Below are 25,547 nucleotides of genomic sequence, written 5' to 3'. Positions count from 1 at the left end.
TCTGGCATGAGCCGCATGAGCCCCAAGTAATTTGCCTGACAAATTAATAAGTCGGGCATTACCAGCCCACCAAGCGAAACCAGTGGTTTCTTGGTCACGACCAGCTAAAGTTAGAGTTCCATTAAAGAGCGTTTCCACGGGGTAGAACCTCCTCAGGGAATATAAGGTTTTCATGAGGCTGATCCTGAGCCGCCATCCAAGCACGAATACCTTCGTTCAAAAGAATATTTTTTGTATAAAAAGTTTCAAATTCAGGATCTTCCGCTGCACGAATCTCCTGAGAAACAAAATCATAAGCACGTAAGTTTAGAGCTAGGCCAACTACTCCAATGGCACTCATCTATAAATCGGTCACCGGCACAAATAACATGAAGAAATGTAACCAACGTTTATTGGAAAAAGCAACCCCAAAAATTTGAGACCAGAAACGGTTCGCAGTGACCATAGAATAAGTCTCTTCGGCTTGAGTTGGGTTAAAAGCACGGAATGTATTTGCACCATCACCGTCTTCAAATAAAGTATTTTCCATGGTAGCACCGTGAATAGCACATAGAAGAGCAGCACCCAATACTCCGGCAACTCCCATCATATGAAATGGATTCAAGGTCCAATTATGAAAACCTTGAAAAAAGAGGATAAATCGGAAAATAGCTGCTACGCCGAAACTAGGCGCAAAAAACCAACCAGACTGGCCTAATGGATAGATCAAGAATACGGAAACAAAAACAGCAATCGGAGCAGAGAACGCAATTGCATTATAAGGTCGTAATTGTACAGATCGAGCAAGTTCAAATTGGCGTAGCATGAAGCCTATTAGACCAAAAGCACCATGAAGAGCAACGAAAGCCCATAGACCACCTAATTGACACCAACAAGTAAAATCTCCTTGTGCTTCAAGTCGTCAAGTCTTTTACTGGGCGGACATGAGATGTGAACAGGAAATCAATTAGCCCTCACAATGGCCCAAGGCCAAAGATTCAATTGCTTCGATTTACCCCCCCCCCAATCATTGTGCCACTCTCCGCAAAGAGTTTCAAAGTGGCCAACGATCCTGCACATAGCAATCAGGGTGTAAATGATGGATAAGGCAATGAGGGCAAGAAGGTTGGACGAAAGAGGCTACGAGGTCGCCTTGGAGAGGTTTCCATATTGGGCGCGCTTGTGGTGACTACCAGCGCCGACCCCTTCTCCTAAGATGCAGTTGATTATTTAAATTAATTCCATGTCAGAGTACCATGAAAATCTAATTGTATTTCTTCAAGATTTGGTAATTGAGAATCCTATGAATTAGATTGGAAGAAGACTATAGAGGCACATAGAGGTTGTTTCAAGCATGAGGAAAAATGCATGAGTGAAATTATTTTAGAACATTTTAATCAAATATCAATAGCCCTAGCCTTGCAACAAAAATGCACCTAAGAATTATAATCTTCTTTCACTACTTGAAGTCTTTTATCATCTGTAGAAAATGCATAGAAAAGAGGATTAAAAAATATCATGAAGAGAATCTACATATGATCTTGTTTGACCATCAAAAAAAATTATATCTATTTTATGGGTTTTCCCCTTAAAAAGATTGAGAGATACTCACAAAATATTTCCAAAAATGTGTCCATAAATAATATCTTAGAATTGGTGTAAATGGTGTAAAGGATTCCAAAAACCTAAGTCTCCATGTAAATAGCCTTGAATGAGTTTTCTTTTTCTTTTTTAAACATCATCATGAATGTCTATGAAGCCATGACAAACATCTATTATCATTTTAAGGTTGGAAAAAGAGATCTAAAATTTAAATTTTAAAGTGCATATTAGATTTTCCTTTCCCTTTTGATATCTTATTTAAATTTCAAGGTTAATTCCTAAATTGGGGATTTACCCTAAGGCCAACTCCCATTCACAACATCTTTCCCTTTCTTTTTGTATGTAGGAAAAAAGTTCAGGAGTTGTACTCAGAAATTCCAATAGAGTTAACAACAACAAACATGATCAACTTTCAATGAAGAAAAATTTGGAGGACCAAGGTGAATCTGTACTAATTGGTCACAAAAAATCAGGACAAACTTTTGGGAACAAGTTCTAAACATATTCTTTTGCCCAAATCTCAGTTTGTGGCTCTGCGGGATATCTGTAGCAGTTTGTTTTCAACAATTTGCTTCAATTATTCATGGTTTTACCCTAATTTCACAATTACCTTCCAATTTCAACTAAAAAAGAGGATAACTATTAACTACCAGTGATTCTAATTAGAATTTCAGCCTTTTCCTTATTGGAATTGTGGCTAGATCTAGTATATTCACCCCTCTTTCAATGTGTTGGATAATTTGGCTTGTTAGTGGTTTTATTATCTTGATTGAAACCCCAATTCCAAATTTTACCCGATACACTCGTGAACTTTGATGTTTTAGCTGGATCAGGATTATATATTTATTTTGACTAGTCACTTATCAGATATTATGTAGTTTCATTTTGACCAACTTGGTTGGAGCTCTATTGAGGTGATCAACTTGGTCACCAAAGTTGTAACTAGACTATTATATTTTGTTAATGTTATTGGTAATCGACTTTCAATTTTAATTTTTTAAATGTCTTGAGGACAAGACATGGTTTTAAATAGGGGGATGACATTAGTAAGAAAAATAGTATAATAAAATATACAAAGGAAGAAAAAATACCACAAACCACTTCAAGAGGGTCGTGAAGCTCCAAGAGACGGGTTACACATAAGAAGTTAATGTACTTTGTTAGGGACATGTCCAAATAGGAGAATATATGTATAAAGTAGAGTAAAATGCAGTAGTTTTAGAAAGGGTAAGGGAATCTATGTAAGTGATACATGTAATAAGAGATATATAGGAAAATATTGTATGTAGGTAGATATATTATGCATAAATATATCTAATGAAATGATGGTGTCATGACTCAATTTAGATGAACAAGTTTTGGACTAGGTTGATAAGTGAGATATTGATATTATTGATGCTTGATGGTATTATTTAAATTTGACATTGATATTATGATGTGTCTAGTGACATTATTCATGTTTGACATCAAATTGTGTTAATTTGATGACAATGATTAGTTATTATGTTAGTTGATGTTATTGATGACATTTGATGATAATTATGCGATGATGCTATTAATGACATTATTTCAAGTTGCAGATTTCCAATATCATGATGATTTGATGATTTTTGTTAGGTGCGAGGTGGATGCAGGGTCGACTTTCGGAGGTAGATAAATAACCAAGGAGGAGTCTCCTGACTCGTTGACAGTAACCTAAGGAATATGGCATGTGCATTCACACACACACACACACACACACACACGTAATAATTAAACATATTAATTAAATAATAAAATCGATAATAATAACATTAAGAAATAATTGAAACATAAAATATTAAATTTAAATGTTAAATAAGAGATTTCAAGCAAATGAATTTAAAATATTAAGTTAATGACTTAATATTAAATAAAACATGTGAGTTTTTGGAGAGTGGAGTTGAACTAATTGTTTTTTCCAGTCAACTTTCTGTGAGTTTTTGGAGAGTGGAGTCAAACTAATTGTTTTTTCCTATCAACTTTCAGTAACTTCCTGTCATGTCTCAATTTTATCTTCTTGGCTGGCTAATCAATCCAGTCCAACCTTTAATCAACTTTCCTTACTGGCAAGTCTAATTGAGTTTACCTTACTTCAACTTCCAATTTTTCCAATCCAGATCCACAATCTATGGATCTATCTTCTCAGCCAAGGTAGTTAATATATAGGTTGAGATATCAAACTTTTGGGGCAATTATTTTTGGGCTCTCCTCTTGATCGTATTTCCTCTTCCAATTCTTTCCAGCGTTTTCTTTTTCTAAGTTTGCAAGGCAACAGGGAGGGTTGTTACTTGCAGAGGGAGGCAATCACAAGCCTGGACGCTAGCTGAGAGTTTGGGTGATTGACCTACCAGTAAGGGGGACCATGCTATTCTACTCTTTTCCTCCACTCCATTGTATTGCTAGGGTCGATTTCTTGAATGGCGTGTTTTGCTAGGAGACCCCCACACTTACCTCTCCTTTCCTTGTACTTAGCAGGAAGCTGGTTTGGAAGGCATCTTCAGGGAGAGTATGCTAACTTTTTATTAACCTCACCACGTCGCAGTTGTTTCCTCCTTCCCATGTGGATTTGTAAGGTAATCGCATTTGTTGCCTATTCCCCATCTAACATTTGTTTCTATTAACTTCTTTTGAATCGATTTGTTATAATCACTTCTCATCCACTCTCATTTGGCAAAGTTGTCATGAGTCGATTTGTTTGTTTACTGGTTCTAGAATCTTAGTAGATCGATCTGCATTATTTTATTGTGCAAATCGCCCATCCCCTTCTTCTCTCCTCGTGTTGGCAAAGTAAATTCTTAAATCCTCGTGTTGGCAAAGTAAATTCTTAAATTATCTTCTCATTCTCATTTCTACAGTCTCAAAGTAAGAATCGGTCTGCACTATTTATTAATCATACTATATATATATATATATATATATATATATATATATATATATATATATATATTTTCTTGCAGCTATTATTATCACTATTTTTTTTCTTTTGCAAAATAATATCTATATTTTCTTGTTATCATCCTCTTCTCTTTTTATGTGGGTCGACGTGATCTAACTTCTTCATAATTGAGGTTCAGAATTTGTTTAATCATTCTCTTATTCTATGATAATTGACATGGGTTGATTTGTTTATGGAACTTACCTTGTTGACTTGGATTAATCTTTTGCTAACTCTCCAGCCACCATTTTGGTATTTTATTTGTTTAGCCTTGATTATTTTAGTCAATACGACTACCTTTCTAACAATAATCAATTGGTTTAAATGGGTAAGTGCACCAAGATGGTGAAAAAAAAGGGGGTTATAAGTGGCCACTTTTTTTTCTTTCTTTCTGAAAACAGGTAAACCTGAACTTCAAAGAGATATTTGAAGGTCACACACTCAAAACTGTTCCTAATTTTTTTAGAAAAGCATAACATAGTTGTTTTTGTGGGCTGCACAGGATATATAGTTAGATTTAGTATTTTACAAAACCCTTTGGTAGGATGATAGGTAAGATTGAGATCTAAAAGTTGTGTATGTTTTTTGTAATTTTTCATTTTTATGATTTTTTGAAGTGTTTGCATCCTGAAAATTTGGTGCATGTTCGTGCACTAGGCATGACTTATATCAAAATAATCGAAAATGAAAACTTAAAAAAAAAAATTATATAGAATCTAGTGTAGAACAATAATATGTAATTTATTTTAAATTTGGTCAATTATATCAAAAGTTATTAAAAAAATGGTAGACGTATGTCTATGAGGACTGTCAAGGCACTGGTAAAGAAAATTAAAGTTTACTATGCTAATGTTGTCCAAAAATAGAAAAATTTATATGGTCAGAAAGCTGAGAAGACATGTGAGATTATGGCGGTAATTTTAAAATACCCTTTTGATCATTTGTAAACTTGATGATGATGAAGTCGATAAATCACGTTGGAAGATGAAAAAACGTAAAAAAGGGACAAAAATGGAGGGAAAATGGGCTTGCAAGCTTTAGGGTCGTTTTCCAACCCTCTTACCAAGCCAAAACCCATACAGTTTTTGATTAGCAAGATAACCCACTAGGGTTTTGAAAAATAAAAAGTACCATTCATAGTTATGTAGAACTAAAACCATCATTTTGAGTTTCACAAAACCCGTACGAGTTATGAAAAACATCATTTTGAGTTTCACAAAACCAATTCAGGTTATGAAAAACATCTTTTGAGTTTCACAAAACCCGTACGGGTTATGATGACATCAAAATGTATGCTTGTAGACTTACCATTTACTACACATATGTATAGACATATGTTACGGTTTCAAGCAGATCCGAAGCAAATATGAACTAATAGTTATATGCAGATTTAAATACAAAAGATAAAGAAATAAAACAGGACATAGATAACACAAAGATTTTACGTGGTTCACCCAGAATGGGTTACATCCACCATACACAGTCGTCCAATCTTTCTTATTATCCAGCAAAAACAATACATCAACCTTACAATCCCTTAAGCATCCCAACCGCTTATAACATGCATTTTTAGGCCAACAAACAAAGTCGGCCTTTTTAGGGTTTTATTACGATGTCAGTTTTCATCAACGAAAAATGACAAAAAAATTTTTTCTCGGGGGCGGGAACCCCCGATTTTCTCGGGGGCAAGGATACGTGTTGAGTGTACAGTACTTTGCTGATCAGTTGCCACATTTTAATAATCTCCCACTTGGAGACTGATCAAGCTTCACACCGAACAATCTCCCACTTGGAGACTGATACTACATGACACCACTGTACATGCAACATCCGTTGGATAAAACACTAGGACTCGACTGGTATAAATTCTACAATTATCAATCAAGAAGACCAACAAAAAATAATGAAGAAATCAGCTTCTCCTATGGAACTGCCTTCGTGAACATATCGGCAGGATTCTCACTTGTGTGAATCTTCTCAAGCCGTAACTGACCCTCCTCCAAAACAGTCCGAATGAAGTGGTACCTGAGCTGAATGTGCTTTGTCCTTGAATGAAAAATAGAGTTCTTCACAAGATGAATGGCACTCTAGCTATCAGTATACAATGGGCTATCCTCTTGTGTCTGACCCAATTCCTCCAGAAAATATTGCAACCAAATCATCTCCTTGCTGGCTTCTGTAGCAGCAACATACTCAGCTTCAGTGGTTGAAAGTGCAACAACCTTTTGCAGCCTAGAAATCCAACTGACTGCAGTTCCCCCTATAGTAAAAACATACCCTGTAGTACTCCTCCATGAATCAATATCACCCGCCAGATCAGAGTCAACAAATCCACTTAGAGTAGCATCAGATCCTTTGAAACATAATGTCTTCGTAGTAGTTCCTTTTAAATACCGAAGAATGCATTTCACAACATTCCAATGTTCCATACCCGGATTACTCATAAACCTGCTCACAACTCCCACTGCATGTGCAATATCTGGCCTTGTGCATACCATTGCATACATCAGACTACCAACAACTGATGAATACGAGATGTTAGACATTTTATTAACCTCTTCCTGTGCCTTTGGGCACATCTCCTTAGTCAATTTGAAATGACTAGCCAAAGGTGTACTAACTGCTTTTGCATCCTGCATGTTAAATCTTTTCAACACCTTCTTTATATACTCACTTTGGGACAAATTCAAGGTTCTATTTTTCCTGTCCCGTGTAATCCTCATACTGAGAATTTGCTTAACTACACCCAAATCCTTCATAACAAATGACCTGGCTAATTTTTGTTTAAGATTATTTATATGTTGCATGTTAGACCCAGCAACAAGCATGTCATCAACATAAAGCAACAGGATAATATAACTACCATTATCAAATCTCTTAAAATATACACAATGATCAGAATGACATCTATGATAACCGTGTTCAGCCATGAAACTATCAAATTTTAAATACCATTGTCGGGGTGCTTGCTTTAGGCCATACAGACTTTTCTTCAACCTGCACACCAACTTCTCCTTACCTTTGACCTCATATCCCTGTGGTTGCAACATGTAAATTTCCTCCTCCAAATCTCCATGGAGAAAAGCTATTTTGACATCTAATTGTTCAAGATGTAAATCATCTGCAACCACAAGACTAAGTACAATTCCAATTGAAGTCATTTTTACAACTAGAGAAAATATTTCATCATAATCTATACCCTTTTTCTGTGCAAAACCTTTTACCACAAATCTGGCCTTATATCTTTTCTGACCTCCTTCCTCCTCCTTTAGCCGATAAACCCATTTGTTAGGCAAGGCTCTTTTTTTTCTGCAGGTAAAGGGACTAAGTCCCAAGTCTTATTTTTCATCAAGGAGTCCATCTCCTCTTTCATGCCTAGCTTCCACTGTTGTTTGGCATCTACCTGCATTGCTTCTTCATATTCTTTTGGTTCACCAGAATCCGTTAATAAAATAGAATACAAAGAAGGAGAAAATCTTTCAGAGGGTCTACTTGTCCTCGTAGAATGTCTAACACTTGCAGGAGTTTGTGGGACAATTTTTTGTTGCAGAGCATCAGGTACCTGTGGCATTTCATTTTGGTTCTGTTTTCTTTATCAACATGGACAAAAGCTTCGCAACCAAAAGTTTTTAGAAAAGAATAATTTACCTTTTTACCAGTCCATGCCTCCTCTAGAATACCACCATCCAAAGGGGTTGAAGGTCCTTTGTTTATCAAATAGATAGCAATATGTACAACATTTGCCCAAAAATGTAAGGGCAATCCAGCATGCAATCTCATGCTCCTCGCGCGTTCCATGATTGTCCTATTCATTCTCTCTGACACACCATTTTCCTGTGGAGTTCCTGGAACTGTCTTCTGCTTTCAAATCCCATTTAAGGAGCAGTAATCTTCAAATGCTTTGCTGCAATACTCGCCTCCATTATCCGATCTAAGACACTTCAACTTGTTTCCTGTCTCATTCTCAACCAGAGCTTTCCATTTCTTAAAAGTTTCAAAAACATCTGATTTTTGTTTTAGGAAATATACCCATGTTTTTTCTGGTTGAGTCATCAATAAAAATAACATAATAACAAGAGCCACCAAGAGATGATACCTGAGCCAATCCCCATACATCTGAATGTACAAGCTCTAACTTCTCACTCTTCTTCTCTTTCCCAACCTTGATAAATCTGACTCTTTTCTGTTTACCATAAACATAGTTTTCACAGAACTCTAAATCAATCTTCTTTAGTCCTGACAATAGATTTTTGGAGTGAAGGGTTTTCATCTCTTTCTCACTTATGTGCCCAAGCCTATGGTGCCACATTATCGAATCTGTTCTTGCAACATTTATTGTTGTTGTCCCTGCAGTAACTTTATCTGTAGCAGCTAAGGTAGAGTAAGTGTTACCAATACATAGATATAATGTGCCTACCTTCGCACCTTTAGCTACTACTAATGATCCTTTAGTGACCTTCCACATACTGTCTGAGAAGGTTACTATGCAACCTTCACTACCTAGTTGCCCTATAGAAATTAAATTTCTTCTTAAATTAGGAACATGTCTTACCTCCTGCAGAAACCAGTCATTACCATTCTGCAACTTGATATTTATCTTTCTTTTTCCAACAATTTGACAGGGCTCATCATCACCCAAATATACCTGTCCAAAATCACCTTGAACATAATCTAGAAAATATTTTCTATGGGGTGTAGCATGAAATGAAGCCCCAGAATCTATTACCCAGGAATCATTAACATTATCCAAAAATAAGATTAAAGCATCTTGTAAAGTATTAATTGCAATATTAGCTTCCTTACTGTCATTTTCATTTTTGTCTCCTTCTTTATTTTTTCGAGACCAATAGTCTTTCTTTAGATGACCAGGCTTTTTGCAGTACCAGCAATCTTTCTTTCCTCTAGATTGAGAGAGTCCTTTCTTTGACTTCCCTCGTGACTTTTCATTCCCAGGGCCTTTTCCTCTTTCCTTTGATCTTCCTCTGTTCTCCACATTCAAAATACTACCCGCTGATGTTGGAGTCTCACCTATGCTTTTCCTTCGCATTTCCTCGCTTAGGATAACACCAACAATATCATCAAATACCAAAGTATTTTTACCAGAGACAGAGTTACTTATAGCCATAACCAAGCTATTCCATCTTTCTGGCAAAGAACATAAAATCAAGAGAGCCCTAACCTCTTCTGCAAAGGTAATTTTTACCAAAGACAATTGACTGGTAATTGTATTAAATTCATTTAAGTGCTCCGCTACAGATCCTCCCTCACTCATTTTCAAATTAAACAAACGCTTCATAAGAAATACCTTATTCGAAGCTGAGGGTTTCTCATACAACTTAGCCAATGTTGCCATCAAATCTACAACCATTTTTGCTTCTGTTATATTGAATGCTACAGATGGCGCAAGGCACAATCGAATAGATCCCAGTGCCTTTCTATCTAAAATGTCTCACTCTTCATCTGACATTGTGATCGCTTTCTTTGCCTTTCCTTCCAATGGCCGCCACAAATCCTTTTGATATAGGTAATCCTCCATCTGCATTTTCCATAACTGATAATTCTGGCCGTTAAACTTTTCAACCTTGAATTTGGAATCCTCCATTGCTCCCACTCAAATCTGAAAGTCCTGCCAATTTACAGAAAACCTCGCTCTGATACCAATTGTTAGGGTTTCAATCAGATTCGAAGCAAATATGAACTAACAATTATATGCAGATTTAAATACAAAAGATAAAGAAATAAAACAGGACACAGATAACACAGATATTTTACGTGGTTCACCCAGAATGGGTTACATCCACCATACATAGTCGTCCAATCTTTCTTATTATCCAGCAAAAACAGTACATCAACCTTACAATGCCTTAAGCATCCCAACCGCTTATAACATGCGTTTTTAGGGTAACAAACAAAGTTGGCCTTTTTAGGGTTTTATTACAATGTCGGTTTTCATCAACGAAAAACGGTAAAAAAAAATTTCTCGAAGGCTCCCGCCCCCGAATCCCCGCTTTTCTCGGGGGCTACCGCTCCCGAACCCCTGACCGAGGCCCAACCCAGACCCGGACCCCGGCAAGGATACATGCTGAGTGTACAGTACTTTGTTGATCAGTCGCCACATTTTAACAACATACATATATAATATGTGTTTATGTATGTATATATGCATATCTATAATTATATATACATATATTTATATAGATATATGTATATATGTTTGTATACATGCATGTCTCTCTTCTTTTCCTCTCTCTCGTCTTCCTTCCCCCATCATCATCTCTGTCTATGTTGAGCCCTAATTATCCTCCTTGAGTTCTATCTCATCTCTCTCCCCCTCATACTTGTCTCTCTGTCGAGTCTCTCACCCTCTTCTCCTTCTCATTCTCTCTCTACTTCATGTCTCTCACCCTCTCCTTCTCCTACTCTCTCTCTCTCTCTCTCACACACACACACACACATTATCCTATCCCATTATCACCCTCTCCCCCTTCTCTGTCTTTCTCTCCCCCTACCTCTCCCTCCCCCTCTCGTTATATTATCCTATTCTCTCTCCCCTCCCCCTCTCTTGACCCTATTCTCTCTCTCTCTCTCTCTCTCTCTCTCTCTCTCTCTCTCTCTCTCTCTCTCTCTCTCTTCCTCTTTGGTTCCTAGCTCTACATAACCTGTACGGGTTATGCAGAACTAAGGCCAAAACTTTTAGTTTTGCAAAACCAGTACGGGTTATGAGAAATTATTCCTCAAAACCCGTATGGGTTTTGATGAACTTGTTTTTTATTATTAAATATAATGTTCCTCAAAAACCGTACCATACGGTTTTTGAGGAACTTTTATTATTATTATTATTTTTGGCCAGGCTTTCATGTTTTTATATTTCATAGAACACGCACGGGTTATGAAAATTTTCATTTGTTTTTTGCATGTGGCCACTTTTCTGTTCACCATCTTGGTGCACTTACCCAAATATATATTATATATAAATAAGTAGATGGGGATTATAAAATTTTATTACTAACATTATTTTTAGGAGTAGTATTAATCTAAGTCAAGCGATCACTCAATGAGATCTATATACATAAGATGTGTTTTCAATTGAATGAATTCTAAATTCCATAAATGGGTGTAATTAAAAGAGAAATAACAACATGATACAAATAATCATTTATTGCAAATATAAAGAAAAATATATATACCCGGGAGGAGTAATTTTTATCTTTGTCTATGAGGGATGTATTATGGACAAGGTACTTGATTATGGGTCAAATAGGGAAGGGTGTTTACACCTACCCCAAAGGGGTTAAAACTTAGCCAAGTTATTAATTCTCGTTGTCATATCACATGCAGATAAGTTCAACGGGTTGTTGTTGGATGCTACCTGCACACACAAGTCCATTCTTGAAAGTTGATGTTGGCTTGCTAGGACACTCTGTTGTGAGGGACAAGAGCTTGTCATGAGACATTTTTGTATGTCTCTCGAAAACAATTATCTTACCATCAAGATGCACTATGACATTGATGGTTGGATGTTACATTGAAGTTTTGACTTCTCATTGATAAAGACTGGTGTTAAATTCATTTGAGGCAATGGTATAGTGAATAGGTTGTAAATGATCCTCATCAATGAGAAGTCAAAAATTTAGTTATGTAGCATCAAGCCATTTATAACATGGTGCATCTTGATGGCTGGATAGTCATTTCCATCACCTTGAGTCATTTATACATCACCTTGAGTCATTTATACAAATATATGATTATCTTGTGTTCATAAATCTAACACATGAAATTCAAAACCATATATAGCCAACTCCTACACATTTCACAAGTTGTTTTAAGCCAACCAAAACATATTTGCATGATTAATTATTATGTGATAGTATTTAAAGGCACTTATTTGTATCAATTTCACATCGTAGCCTTACATATCTTATCCTTCCTTGTTTGAGATCATTTTGTTGGGATAAGTTGTCTCAACCTTGCAATCCTAATGTTCATGTGTTAATCTTTTCTATATATTTTTCATCTTATCCATTCTTGTATGTCTCCCTAGGTAGACCACATTCATTGTATCCTCTTTAATAAAACATTCATTCATTGCACATGATTAATTCAATCCTCATCTTGAGTCATTTCTATGAGTGTGGGATTATCTTGCATTCATAGATCTAACCCATGAATTTTTTAAATTCAAAATTATTTGTATCCAACTCCTACACATTTCACTAGTCATTTTGAGCCAACTAAAACACATTTGCATAATTAATTTTTATGTGCTTGCATTTAAAGGCATTCATTTCTAATAAATTCACACCCTAGCCTCACATATTTTATCCTTCCTCATTCTAGGTCATTTTTTTGGGATAAGGTGTCTCAACCATGCAATCCTATTGTTTATTTCTTAAGAATCTAATGCATGAAAAATAAAGAAAAAATTGATGCCTAAATTTGGGTGGTCAAATATTCTATGTTATGGTGCTACGCCAATATGTAAGGAATATGTTATTAATAGTTGGGGGCACCGTAGAAAATGGAGGCAATGAGATTTGAGTCCAACCAATTTGGGTGTCATACCTTTCTTGGGCTTGTAAATGGTTTCCAAAATGGAAATATTTATATGACAAGCAATGTGTAACCCTTGAAGATACTCCATGCTGATAATTTGAAAAATGTTGATGAGGATGAACTTTATTGGAAAAAGCAACAAAACATATTTTTTAGAAGTTCGTGCGTGTTTATGTGTAAAGCGGAAAATCGAACCCTAGGTGTTCCCCCACTCCATGGAGAGAGAAAGGAGGTCACTAGGATTGATGGTTTTCACTTAGGAGAGACTTTACATTCAAAAGAGGGGTTGAAACCCACAAGATCCAATCCCACACAATTCAAGACTGGATTCTAAATGAGTTTCAAGGGTTAAAACATCAAGGATACCCTCTTTTGTAAAGAATGCAGATAGAAGGATTGAACTAGGAGTGCATGTAAAGTAAGAAAGATTCGTTTGTAGACGGAGATAGGGACACAGGATGAAGCTACGGACCTGAAATTAACAGTAAAATGTCGAGACGATGTTGTCCTGCAAATTTGAGCGAAAGTTGACGGGACGATGGTGCCCAGAGTGCACACGGTCCTCCGAAAAATCCGCGAAACGAAGGGGGATCTGTTCATCTTTGCACAAGGATTCCATATCTTCAATTATAGCCGCGTACCTGCAACCTACACACAGAAAAGAGAGGACGATTGGGGGGTTAGGGATTAGGGGTTTTCCTTTAGGTCAAACCCCGGTTTTGGAATTAACCAAGAAATGAGAATGCTGTAAATGTAAATGTTTGTAATGTAATCAAGTACTGATACCTTGTTGTAAGAATGTTTGTATTCTTACATGCGAAGGTGTAATGATGTTGTGTGTTGTATGTTGTAAATGATCTCCTCTTCAATGGTTGAATCCTTGTCTTGAATGCAACACTTAGCCTTGAATGGAGACTTAGAATGCTCAATTGCTTGAAGGAATGCTTGAATGCTTGAATGTTTGAATATTTGAATGTTTGCTTATCGCTTCCGCGTCTTGCACACATATGTTTCTCCTCCTCCTTTTCTGAAAGGGGAAATGTAGTTTATATACTTGTCAATTAGGGTTAGGAGACTGATTTTTCCGACCTTAGGCCGACCCAGGAACATTATTTTCCAAATTGCAAACTTAAAGACCCGATGCCCAACAAGAGACCGGGCCCAAAATAGGGCCAGGGACCAGGGCGCTGGGCGCCATGGTCCCACCTCCCGGGACAGCAGGGTGCAAGGAGAATCAGGCCAAGGTGCAGAAAGATGCAGTTTTTGATGTCGCAAGCAGGTTTCGGGGTCTCCATTCAGGTTCAACGTTGCGCCGCCATCGTGAAGACCCAAATGCAGTCGAAATTGCAAGTGTCACAATTTTAGGACGCTACATTATGATTGATACATTTGTGTATCAAAATAGGAAAGAGAAGGGTTGTCTCATATCTATTCCCTTCTTCTTGACATGCTATGGATCCATTAAGAGAAGTTCATTTTGGATTTGTTTAATACATTGTCTCCCACTTGAATAAAGAAGTTTTTACTAGTCTACGTGGAAAAAACAACTATAGTTATGAAAGAATTGGCCTATAGAATCCATAGGGGCCAACGTTGGAACCAACCACTACCCAAGCTACATAATCTAGTATCATAAACCAAATTTGAGATCGAGATTCCCTCAAGTATCTTCCCTCTCTTCCATTTCCAATTCTAGCCCAACCTTTCTATCTATTGATAAACAGAGAAAATTGCCAATTCTTGAGGTACGATATCCAAACAAAAGAACGAACCATTATAGTGTTATTTAAAGAATAGGGATATGGTAGGGGCTAATAGTATAACCATAGTATTTGTTTCTTCTCAAATTAGTTGACTAGATGAAGTGAATGTCTCAAACCATAATAGTTGTTCTTCTTCATGCTCCAGGTTCTCAGTCTTCTTAGGAAATAAGGCAAAACACACATTTTCATGTCTCATCCCATCCAAGAATTTCCTTCCATTCACCAAGAAGATTCTATCATTCGTACATATTTCACTCTTTAGGGGCTCCTCCAAGGGTAACAAGGTTTGTTTCATCCCATTTGCTACAATAGTGTATATGTTCTTTCTCCCATCATGTATTGCCTATCTATCAAACTACCAAAGTCTACCCAACAAAAGGTGACAAATATTCATAGGCATAATATCACACAAAACTTCATCATGATAATTCCCAATTTTCAATTTTACTAAGCATTTCTCACTTACTAACAACTTTTGATCATCCTGAATCCATGCTATCTGATAAGGCTTAGGGTGTTCCAATCTTTCCAACTTCAATTTACTCACCATTTCATCTGAAACAAGATTATTTGAACTACCACTATCAATAACTACTTTGCAACATTTATTGGATACTTTACATCTGATCTTGAATAAATTCTGCCTCTGCAAGGGCTCTTCATCTTCTCCGGTATGACACAAAGCTCTCCTCATCATCAACAGTTCTCCATCTTTCGGTTTGTTAGTTGAACTGGTGGGGATTTTTTCTACCAATTTTGTTCTCCCAATGTTCTCTATCTTCTTACATTCGAAAGCATGATGCCCTTCTCCTCCACTTTTAAAGCAAGTTCCCCTAAACACTCTCTTGTCTTTTCTTCTATCATATTTTCCAAAATCGTCATTCTGGTAGCCATCAGGTTCTCTCCTTTGGTAGAAATTTTTGTCATCCTTCCGATTCGAATTGCTATATTTTCTTACTTCCTTGTCCTTGTTCTGATCTATACAGGTTTCTCTTCCTCCTTGAAATCTTCCTCTGGAAAACCTTCCACCTCTACCTTGCTATCTCTGCTCATGTTTTTTTTTCAACTTTTCTTCTACTTTCAAGGCATATTGGTATGCTTCTTCAAACCTTTGCAACTTGATCAAACTAAGTTCATCTTGTATAGACATCCGCAATCCATTCAAATATCTCACAACTTGTTCAACCTCACCATTGATATGTCTGGATCAGATATTCAACTTGTAAAATGCTTCGGTGTAGTCTTTCACACTAGATTCCGTCTTCTTCAAATTCTTCAACTTCCAGAATAGATTTACTTGATAATCAGTTGGCATAAACTTCAATTTTCACTTAGCAACCATTTGCTCCCATGATTTGATCTTCTCTTTACCTCTTATCTATCTATCAACCTAAAAATTCTCCCACCAAAGAGATGCATGACTTTTCAACTAGGTATAGGCATATTTCACCTTCTTTCCTCTACGGTGTTCTCAAAATCAAATAACTTCTCCATCTTCGAGCTCCAATCCATCAAATCATCTAAATCCAACTTACCAGCATACTCCGGTGGGGTAGAATGTGGCTTAGTGTTCGCTCTATTCAAAACCCTCAATAACCTCTCTTCATCTGGATTGATCAATGGTGGATTTGCTACTTGTTCTGCTAGTGTTTCTTCATCATCATCTTCACTTACATCTAAAATAAGTCAGCCTCTTCTCTGGGTTGTTTCAACAGCTTCCAACTAGGGTGCAATTCCTCTCAACATTTGCATCACAACAAGGTATGCATTCCCACATGCTCCATCATTCATATTTCCTCTTCGTGTCATCTTCACACCAATCCTCTACAACTGCAGGTCAGATCCACAATCTGCCACCCCACGAAAAAATTCTTAGGACAACGCAATATTCGAAATGAAATCTTGCTCTAATACCACTTGGTGCAATCACAGGTTAGGAGGGACCTCAAAGAGATCAATCTAGACCGGAAAACAAGATTAAACACAATAGAAACAAGATGATATGATGGATGCAATGTAGAACTGAATGAATTAGATTATGAAAACTGATTACAGATAACTGGTAACATCCGGGTTACAAGATTTGGCTCACTGGCCTGCTACATACATGCTTAATTATAGAATCGGTCAACTTTGGACCTCTAAATATTAGAATTTATCTTTTGTGTTCTATCTGATTGAATTATGATGCTTAATTACATTGATTTATATGCTCTAGAGGGATTCAATTGGCCCAAAAAAGGATCAAATACCGAAGAACAAGATCAAACATGTAAAACCAATAGGTCGACCTCCGCCAAAGATATTCCTCTAGAAAATCCAAACCTGATGGAGTGTGAAACAAAGGGAAGGTCATCCACATGCCAAGGAATATCAGAATCAATGAACTGAGGCTCCGCAAGCGACAAAAGGGATCCGGTAGATTCACCAATGCAAATAGGTCCAAGCGGTTTTGGCACCAGAAAATTGTCTCGGAATCATGAATCAATAACTTGCCGGTAAATGATCCCAATGCTTCGAGGTTTAGGAATAAGGAAGATGATCACGTCCTCAAGAAAATTACAGTTCTGCAAGATCTGGTGAGCCAATCCAAGAAAATACAGAATGAAATGTTGAAACTGCAAAAATAAAAACAAACAGAAAAGAAATGTTTTTGATTGATGCAAGATTGCCAAGAACCAGAGATGCTCCTGCATCACATTATTTTTGTGCATATCATCAGGTGCTCGGCTATTCCAATAGTAACTATAAGGCCTTGAATGACAAGATTCAACAACTTCATAAACTTCAAGTGACATTAATTCTTCATTTATTGATGTACCTTCTTCTTCTTTGCATAAGAAGTGATATCGAGGCTTACCTCTATCCTGTTCTTTTACACATTCTCTTCTTATCCTATCTTTCTCTTCATGTGCTCTTCTTCCAATCTAAGAAATTTGACACTATGATGATACACCCATCTAATAGTGATACTATATATCCTTTTGACACTGCTATGGGTTCTGATGCCAAATTATCGGATCCCCCTCTGTCCTCTGGCATTGCATCTTTTGATGTTGTGGATATCCATGTGTCACTTTCTCTCGGTGACATTCCACGAAAATATCTCGTTATGTTGACGTGCCACAACTGCTCTTCTTTGTAAAATAACATGCCTTCCACGCATATCATTCTAAGGGTAGGCCATCATAGCTTCATTGTATCTTTTAGCTCTTGCATTTGTTTCCTTTGTTAGTTTCTTTTTCATGATCTCCTAGGTGGGGGCCAAACCACTTGATCTTTTTCTTTTCCAAGATCGCCTAGGTGGGGGCCAAACCACTTGATCTTTTTCTTTTCCAATTTCGCGTAGGTGGAGGCCAACCCACTTGATCTTTTTCTTTTCCAAGATCACCTAGGTGGGGTCCAAACCACTTGATCTTTTTCTTTTCCAAGATCATCTAGGTGGGGGCCAAACCACTTGATCTTTTTCTTTTCCAAGATCGCCTAGGTGGGGGCAAAAGCCACTTGATCTATTCTAAAGATTGCCTACATGGGGGCCAAATCATTCTTAATTCATCTTTCTTGTTTGCCTTGGTAGAGGCCAATCTACTACTTACCAAATTCATTTGCCCTATCGCATGACAATATAGCATGTCGCTACCCATGCCAGCAAAATCTATCTATCGCATCGCCCTATCGTATGACTATCTAGCATAATGCACTTTGCTATCCATACTGGCGTATCTCATACCAACGATGATCACTTATCTTGTATCTTTTCGCAACAAAGGGCTTTCCTCCAAAGCGAAGTTTGTTTCTGTTACGTTGTCTTATTTATCATTTATCTTTATCTTATCATCTGACATGTTAGTCTACAACTAGCGTGCTTGTGATGTATCAGGTAACAATATCTATTTCAAATCTCAGCTTCATCTCATTGAGGGAAATCTCGTCTAATCAATGAAAATCTATCTCCCTATTGCAACTATCTTCTTTATCTTATCTTTTGGTAGTGGCCTTCCTTTAGAGCAAGGTTGGTGCTACTTATTTTTTATCATCTGGCATAACACAACTTGCTAGATCTATCATTTTTATCACCATCATGACCACTGGTGATGCATCAAGCTAGTGTCTAGGTCATGTACTATCTCTTCGACATTGATTGCTTCTTTGACTTCTGGGTGAATTCTTTCTTGAAGTGATCAATCCTTGCATTCTTCTCTTCATTTTATAATTCCTCTATCCATTATTTCTTGTTATTTTGGGGACGACGCATGCTACTGAGACAAATTTTTACATCAAGGTCTCTTTTACTTTGTTGACTGAAGATTGTAGTTTCTTTGTTCTGTGCTTTCATGTTCTAACACTATTGTCTTGGGATTCCCGTATTCTCTAACCCTGTTCTTTCGTGCAAGTTTTTCTATCTAATGCATCTATTTTGTAGGTCTTCAACTTGGGGGCATACTTCCTTGTCTTGGAGATTTATCTTCTTCCTCTACGGTATCATGATGTTATTTCTTGTTCAGTAGATTTCCTTTAGCGTGTGTATTCATGGTCATTCATAAGCCTGCTAAAGTGGGGTAAAATGTAGTGTCAAAAATTGCATACTCCTTTATAATTTGACCTACATCTTTTGTAACCACTTTGGTGTCCATTCCCCTAGCACCTAAGTAGGCTCATTTCAGCCCTTGCATTAGCCTTTTCCCTCTCAGGATGCTCAAGACCCCCTTTTCAACATCTATCCTTCAGTTTTTGTTTCTTGTTAGCTGCGTGTCTCCCTTGTCTCCTGTTGTTGTTGAGCGTGATTCATTTGGACACTAGCATGCCACACAGATGTTTGTGTGCCTCACATTCATCACATGATATCTCAACCTTCAAATGTCAGTTCTTAGTGTGCCTTTCCACTTGTCACCACATATGCTAGTGGAAACGACTCAAAATCTTCTAGACGGATCGCTAGCCCTCTTTTCCCTCTTCTCTCTTTTAAATATATCCTCTCTCTTAATTCAAGATCTCTAGATTCTGGACACAATCTCTCTCTTATTCTTTGGGCTCTCACAACTTTCTCTGGCTCTCTCTTGCTTGCTACAACAATCTCTATTTTTCTACAACACTTGATGAGCCTAAATAATGGCTCTATTTTGATAGATTTTTTATATAATACTCCTGCTTAGGTCTTGTAATTAGATGACATTTGGATTATAATACTCTCTTAGTTGATACCTTTTAAGTGTTTTTGAAACTGGTTTGACTTATACCTAAGGATGTCATATAATGGTTTTAAATGATTTATCTATGCAAATATCTAAAATCAATTTTAAATATGGTTTACATTATATCACGTTACTATTATTATATACACATGTTTGTTGTGCACATTAATATCATGATGCAGGGTCGACAAAGGAGAAGTAAAGACTAAATGACATTTTAAAGGAGCACCAAGTATATAACCATAATGCAAACCCAGTCAGAGAAATGTAGTAATGATCGAAGCCACTTGACCGGTTCTTCAGCAAACTGATTTATGAAACATTTATCTATTCTTAGTGGAGCTTAGATCCAGGAAGCGAGTCATGCTATATTTTCACAGCTGCAGGACAGATGTTGTTATGTTTTCCTATGTTGACTTCTTCTTTGTCTCTTGCTAATAAATCTTGTTCACCTATTTCGTAGGAATGTGGTCGATTAGTTAGAAGTTTTTTATAAGTTTTCTTATAAATAAAGGGATCTCTCTCCTCTCAGGGATAGTAGAGAACGACCATAATATTTATAATACACAGTCTTCTAGTATTTTATGTATTTTCACAGTCAATATAAAATAAAAAGATCAATATGATTTTGAACGCTTAAATAATTATAATCTGAAGTTCTGGAGATTCTCTCTCAAGGGGGCCCACTTGGTGAGTAATCCTTTGTATGTTCCAGTTAGTTTTCATATTTCTGTAATAGTTGTTTCTGCAATTGTTTGTTCTTGCAGCCATTGGAAATAGTTCCTGTGTCTGTTCCCGCTGCCACAACAACAAATTAGTTCATGTTGCTTGCCAGAAATTTATCATTTAATAGTAGTTTAAAATTAATTTCCAGTTGTAAGATTAAGTATTAGTTCATTGAGATTCCGCGTGTTTACTTTAGAAGAGTTTCCTTTCCTGCAGTAATATAGAATGGTTGCGATATGAACTTGGTGCACATACAATGCTGGCCAAATTTAAGTTTATGTCCCTGGTTGATAAATAAATGAGCCTTTGCCATAGGAAAGTTAGCTATTCAAGGATATTCAATCTGTGAATTGTGTTTTATTACCTAGTTTTCATTCCAATTGTGAGCACCAACAACACTCTCAAGCTCTCACAATGTTCTTTTGAAACTCTCTTGGCTTTCTCAAGCCTCTTTGGTAATATCTATCTATTTATCCTATCTTTGAGCATCTTAGGATTTATCACATTCCTCTTCTATCATTTATCATTTATCATTTATCGTATCTTGCATTTATCTTTTATTCTATCAATCTATCTGGCTATCTGTGGAGGTGGAAACACCAAAACAGGGATTTGACTGAGGCAAATCCCCATGTAGCCCCAAACATTTTTCCTTTTTGGCTTGTGTGCAGGTTTCATTAGAGAAAATTTATTTGTTTGGAGGCTTCATAGTGTGGACCTATTGTTTGTCTATTATCTTCTCTTTTGTCCTTCCATTTTATCTTGGTTATTTTGTATATCACATTTACTAGCTTAGCTTCATTATTTTTCGTAATTTATTGCATTATAATCGCACTTGGAATTTTTTGTATGAATTTTGTACCTCGTTAGTGCAAGATGACAGTGCGTTGTGCTGGTATCCCAGACCTTCATTCTTGTCCTTTGGACAAAGGCTTGACAAAGTCGTCCAAGAGCCTCGAATTACAGTTAACTAGTTAATTCTGTTATTTTTATCCCCTAGCTCACCTTAGCGCCAGTTCAAGTGAGGTAGTGGCAGATCGATTTGTCCTCTGAGATTCATCATCTTGGAGGTGACAAATCCCCTCCTCTACATTGTTATGTGAGGCTAACAAATCCAAAACCATAAGGAACAAACAACTAAAATAAATTTGAAGAGGAGATTTTAGTAAGGAATATATAAAATAAAATCAAGGTTTAAGGGGAAGAACCCCCTTAAGAGGTAGAATATACAACTCAATCTATGAAATACTTATTTTAACTTTCTAAGGAAGGGGTGACGAGGATGTCATTAGAGGACAAGATCAAAGCTTAATACCACTAGATGGAAAGAGGGTGGTATTGCATGGTCCATAATGAGGGTAGGAAACAACTTCTCTTGAGGTGTGAAATACGGTTTGATATTACAAGTGTATTAAGAAAATAGTTAAATAGAATGGGATTGGTAGGAAATGGGTTACCTCATGTGAACCTTACATATAGTAGGGCTAAGGAAACCCAACACTCCTTATTCAAGAGCGGCTTTAATCCAAAAATAAGGGACTCTTGATGAGATGTTAGCTTTCACTAGTGGCCACATATGTATAGATATGATTAAGAAGGTAATTCAAATTGTGATTGTAGAAATTGACAATGACATATATTGTATCGTAAACAACTCCCCCAACATGCAATGAAGGATAGAACTTGATCTTCAAATCCTCTCTTGCATTGAATAATCATATAGGTTTCATGTGAGATTCACAATTGTCATGGTTCTTGCTAGTATAGTAGTAGAACTTTCGATTGTGTAATTATAGAAATGACTACACTTGAGCAAAAATGGGGATAGTTAGACAACTTGAACTAGCATTGTCAACAATTCTAGACTGGTTTAGGATAATGGATATTACTATGCATTTAGTTGTCAAAAAGAGGCAAATTTCCTTTTTGGGAAATATTTATAATATGATAATACAAATATTTAACATTTAGGCAATGAGTATGCTTCATGCAATTTGTACGGTGCTAGGAGTGACCTTCATGGCCTCAACTCACTACTAGAGGGTAAACATGGACATTTCATTGATGTTATTTACATTTTATTAGACACTGGGGAATCCAAGGAAGTCATCTAGCTAGGTTGTGGTAAAATCTTTGATCAAACCAAGATGGAGGTGTGGGTTGAGAAATATTTTGGAAGATGAAATGTTGGGACTTGGCTTCCACCTTGGAATAGTGTTTTGATCGGTGATCAATCCAATATACTAAGGCCTTGTGTGCCATTCATAATTACAATGATTGGGCAAGATGATTCTTGACGCACATTCATCTGACCATAGACCAAAACAAGTGGAGAGGACATTGAATCAAAGCAACCAAGTCATTAGTAATTCTCAAGTCATAGTAAAATAGATAGTTTATTATATAACACTAAAATGTGATGATATGTAATGTGTATACATAGAAATTACATCATGTCATACATTTATATCTTCATCCCTTATGGCATTTTTGTAAGAAATGGATACTATGAAACATAGTTAATTGTATGGGATTTTTGGTACATGTTTCCATTAGAGAAGCCAATTGAAATTTTACTGTTTTGGATTTTGCATTTATGGATATGATCCCTTCTAGAGATATTCACCCATTGATAAAGGATTATTTTCTATGAATTTATGTTGCAAGAGTTTAAAAGACATCAAATTTGAAGCTTTGTTTGCTCAATATGTAAAAGAATATTTATCTATTCTCAAGAAAGATGAGAAGTATAGGAAAAAAGACCTAAAAGATGAGCCAATACCAACAATCTTTATGTTTTTTATTATAAAGCAGCCAAAACAAGGGGGCTGACCCAAAGACACAGAAAAAAAAAAAGGACTACCAACACACACACAATTGCCTAACGGTAGTCTGTCAATCCCTACTTTAGTCCTCAAAAACAAAAATTGCCTACCGCTAATGGATAACCCAAGATTGAAAACAATCTCGTCCAAAAAGCACCTTAAGCAACAGTAAACCAACATATTGTTTAAACTATAAAAACTATTAAAAGTAGCAAGATTACCAAGGAACTATCCATTCCAGCGAAAAAAACTAAACAAAAAGGAAAAGTTTAAGCCATTAATCATGTTTCTCAGCACCCATGTGATTAGAGAGCATAAGCCCGGTCCAGTCTTCTGCTAGGAACTAGAACAGTTCCTTAGTGGTGTCACTTTCCAACCCGCCCTGTTTAGCCTTTTCCTGGTGGAGCAAGCACAGAGAGGTAGCAGAAGAGTGCATAACTTTGACGACGAATTTCCCTATTTTGTTGACATAGGACTCCAGATAGTTCATTTTTTTCTTAACACCATTTAAGTCATTAGAGATAACATTGCAACTCGTACACTGCACCACCTCTTCCTTCTCCCCACCATCTACAGCAGTCTGCCCACCTTCAGAATTCCTTCCATCTCCCTCAGAGGTATGTGGTGGGGAAGTGTTAGAAACAGGGGAGGTGTTCTTAATATTCTCCTTGAAAGTCTCCGAGTCGGGGACGTTTGTGCCTAGTTTGGAGGAATCTAGGCCCTCTGTAGCCTCCATTTCCTCCTCCCCCTTTTCACTTTTCGCTTTCTCATAGTCATCCTCTTCTTCATTAGCATAGTTCTTTCTCACAACGATTTGCTTCATCTGGGGCTTGTTAGCAAACCTATGGGACCTTTGCAGGGTGATACCATCCTCCGCATCAGACTCGACAAGAAGGAATTTAGGCTCCTTCTTGGGTTTCTTGGTGGTTGGTTTCATAGTTGAAGGGTTGCTTTTGTTTTTCTCCTCAATTTTGAGGGGGAAGGGAGGGCCTTGGTCGGGGGATTGACAAGGCATCATCGACTTTTTCAAAGTCTTTTTGAGGCCTTTTTTAGAACCAACAGAGGGACCTTGGATGGAGGGGGCGGGTTGGACTGAGATGGGCTTAGGGGGATACAGGGCCTTGTGAAAATTGTATAGCCGAAACATCAGCCCCTGGTGGAGGATGGTATAATTACCCTCTTGACTCATGCAGTGGCAGACATCTTTAACAGTAGATTCTAAGGCATGCAAGAGAAAGAATGGAAAAGAGATGGTACCTTGGTTGTGAAAGTGATTGAGCAATGGGAAATGGTAATAGTAGAAAATGCCATACCTTCCTTCGAGGGTAAATTATTTCATAATAATCTTGCACACTTGGTCCACAGGTAGGGTAAGCATCCCCTATTGAAACCCCCACCCATTTTGGCCGGTTCCTCGCCCTTTTTGAAGAAGCGGTTCATGTTGTTCTTGTCCGCAACCCTACTTCTTTTCTTCCACTTCCTGCCCTCAGTAGAGAGACCCATAGCCTGGGTGATAACTTCCTCATTGATTTCAAATGAAATGTCCCCCATGACCACTCTCCTGTCATTCCAGTTGTTGACAAACTGCATGGAGAGGTTTTCGTCAAACCCTGTCATGGCTTCCATGAACGAGATGATTCTCCCTTCCTTAGCATACATCCAGACGCATGGGTCAGTACGAAAACAATCATCAATAGTTTCTGGTTCCACCCGGACTAAATTCCCCCACATGATAGCTTCCTCCAGAGTGAAGTTGAGATGCGGCGCAGACCTGAAGAAGGATATGCAGAGGGAAAAACCAGAGCTAGAGATAAGAGAAATCAACCGAGAACTAGCCAAAGTGTTGTGCGAGTTGCAATAATTATTTTTAGTGGTGTTTCCCAAGGCATGCGTACGCCAGCTCTGGGAAGCATGCGAAGGGACACCTCTTAATTTCTCTACCAACTTGAAA

At 37.2% G+C, this 25,547-nt stretch overlaps 1 pseudogene; it reads right to left on the bottom strand.

Moving 5' to 3' along the window:
• Positions 1-24,533, bottom strand: LOC131043525 (photosystem II D2 protein-like; annotated as a pseudogene).
• Between the last annotated feature and the right edge of the window lie 1,014 nt (positions 24,534-25,547).

The sequence above is a fragment of the Cryptomeria japonica genome, chromosome 3, assembly GCF_030272615.1.
Source record: "Cryptomeria japonica chromosome 3, Sugi_1.0, whole genome shotgun sequence".
NCBI classification, from domain to species: domain Eukaryota; kingdom Viridiplantae; phylum Streptophyta; class Pinopsida; order Cupressales; family Cupressaceae; genus Cryptomeria; species Cryptomeria japonica.
The sequence above is the reverse complement of the archived record's forward strand: the minus strand, read 5'-3'. Positions and strand labels throughout refer to the sequence as shown.